This window comes from Ceratotherium simum, chromosome 6, assembly GCF_057802395.1.
Source record: "Ceratotherium simum simum isolate JZ-2026a chromosome 6, ASM5780239v1, whole genome shotgun sequence".
NCBI classification, from domain to species: domain Eukaryota; kingdom Metazoa; phylum Chordata; class Mammalia; order Perissodactyla; family Rhinocerotidae; genus Ceratotherium; species Ceratotherium simum.
Window position 1 is genome coordinate 12,078,684 of NC_141905.1, and position 2,813 is coordinate 12,081,496.

Below are 2,813 nucleotides of genomic sequence, written 5' to 3' on the forward strand. Positions count from 1 at the left end.
TCTTTTGAGGTAGGGAAACAATTTTAACTATTCAATTCCTTGTTTCAACTTATAATACTTCTCTCCCTGTGGCACTTCATTTGTTCTTCAGTACTGAAAGCAACCTGGCAAACCAGAAAACCAGTGGGAACTTGCAATTTCAACTAGAGACATTTATATGTCTTCATCATAGTGGGAACTAGAATTGTAAAGATTTATAGTCTATTTATATACAGAATAGTCACCATTGAAAACAATTGTATTGAGTCATTTTAAGTAATTTTATTGATATCATGACGGTTATGTATATATGTGTTCTTCAAAACTCAATATAGTGACCACATTATATCTATCCTTGAACCAATTTGGTATTCTTAATACTTGTGAATTTCATTCTCCATACCCTTGCACTTACCACAAGTAGATACTTGAAACCACATCTTCCCAATTTTGCGATTCCACATGCATCAAACGAAATCATGTATATGAGGCTCTTCATTAAAATGTGTTGAAATCTATTGATCTAAAACTAATGAATAGAAGATCCAGAAAGACTTTTTCATCTCAATCTAAAGAAGAGTATTAGAGCTTTCAAACAGTGGACTTTATTGGATTGTAAGACAGACTAGCCTCTATCCTAGGAATAAACAAGCAGCACATTTAAAAACACATTTGCTCGTCCATATTGGAGAATCCAGAAATAGGAAGGAGATTGCATTAGATGAAGAAGTTGCATCCTCCCTCTGAGAGTCTGTGGTTCCATTTCTGCAGTCTCACTCTGGACAGAGTGATCCTCAGAGCCTGGTGGACCTGCTTGTTCCGCAGAGTGTAGATGACAGGGTTCAGCAGCGGGTCACCACCGTGTTCACAAGAGCAGCCTCCCTGTTGGAGTCCAGCCGGTTTGTTGGCTTTGGTTTCATGTATATAAAGACACAGAGAGAGGACAATGAGGTGAGATGAGCAAGTGAAGAAAGCTTTCTGTCGCTGCTTGGCTGATGGAAGGCACATGATTGTGACTACAATATTGCTGTACGCAATGATGGTTATGATAAGGGATGTCAAAAGGGTAAAGGAATCCAGGCCAAAGGCCAACATTTCAATACATCTGGTGTCAGAACAAGAGAGATGAATCAGGGGGCAGAGGTCACAGAAGAAGTGAGGGATGACATGGGGGCCACAGAAGGATGACTGGGAAAGCAATATAACTGGAACCACCATGAGGAGGAATCCCAAAGCCAAGCAGGCAGTGACCAGGAGGAAACACATCCTTGGCTTCATGATGTTTGGGTAATACAGAGGTTTGAAAATGGCCAGGTACCGATCCAGGGATAATACAGCCATAAGGAAGAAAATGGTGGCCCCCAGGAAAAGAGAGACAAAGGCTTGTGTGAAGCAGGCAGCAAAGGAAATTGATTTCCTCCCTGACAGAAAGATGGCCACCAACTTAGAAATAACAGTGGTTATAAGACAGCACTCAAAAAAGGAGAAACTGCTGAGGAAGAAGTACATAGGTGTCTGGAGGCGATGGTCAGCCCAGGTGATGGTGATAATGAGTGTGTTTCCCATGATGGAGGCCAGGTATGCCAGCAGATGCACCAGGAAGAGAACAGTCCCAAAGTGCTGGACAGCAGGAAACCCCTCCAGGGTGAATTCTTGGACTGCTGTCGTGTTTCTTGCATCCCCCATCATTGACTTTTCCATTTCTTCAACCAACTCTCTTTGAGCTATTTTGCAGGCTGTCATGACTGAAGAATGAAAAACTTCATTTTATTAAACATATAAAATAGTGTAGGCATGGTGACTAGATTTGTTTATTATTTTAAACATCATATTTTATTGTAGATTTTGCCCATTATTAAGCAAAAATAAGTGATTTTTATCTTTGAACATGTTTATGTTAAATGCAGCCTAAAATCCTAGATAAATAAGAACTGTGCATGAGGCTCCAAGTTTTCATAAAGCATAATGTAATTTTAACAGTGTCATTCATTTTACTTTACAGTCTATTGCCAAGCAGAAAATGAGTCCTCCTTTTACTTACCTATCTGATCATGCAACAGATTCCTGGTAAGATACTACTCATATCATGCATCCACAAGGTGAATATTACCAAAGGAAAACTGTAGCCCTAAAAAAAAACTTATGGTCTGGGCCGGCCCCATGGCTTAGCGGTTAAGTGCACGCGCTCCGCTACTGGCGGCCTGGGTTCGGATCCCGGGCGCGCACCAACGCACTGCTTCTCCCGCCATGCTGAGGCTGCGTCCCACATACTGCAACTAGAAGGATTGCAACTATGACACACAACTATCTACTGGGGCTTTGGGGAGGAAAAAGGAGGAGGATTGGCAATAGATGTTAGCTCAGAGCGAGTCTTCCTCAGCAAGAAGAGGAGGATTAGCACGGATGTTAGCTCAGGGCTGATCTTCCTCACACACACAAAAAAACTCATGGTCTCTCATCCTACAAAAAAATATTCTCCAATGATATCTTCAGCATTTGTCACCCATATTTGAGGTCATAACATCACTTGTAGGAAAACTTGCTGTGGCCCCAGCTGCAGCCCTCTAAAGTGAGTTAGATTAGAAGAGTAGCAGACGGACTCTAATGAGATTGTTAAAGACCCAGCCCAAACCATTTTCCTACAGAGCTTGAGACCAGTCAGTAGGAGAGGAGAATTTTCCCTTCCCTCTGGGCTAAGTGGTCAGTCCAGGGGAAAATCTCTGTCTTTTGACCCTTTCAGTCCATATTTTTAGGGAACACTGGCCTGAGGATAGAAAGACAGACTGCATGTCTTGACACCAGCAATTATTTTCTGATTCATTCTCTCTCCTATT

At 41.9% G+C, this 2,813-nt stretch overlaps 1 pseudogene; it reads right to left on the reverse strand.

The window, feature by feature from the left end:
- Positions 1–696: 696 nt before the first annotated feature.
- LOC101401234 (olfactory receptor 6C75-like) lies at positions 697–1,680 on the reverse strand (annotated as a pseudogene).
- Positions 1,681–2,813: the final 1,133 nt, after the last annotated feature.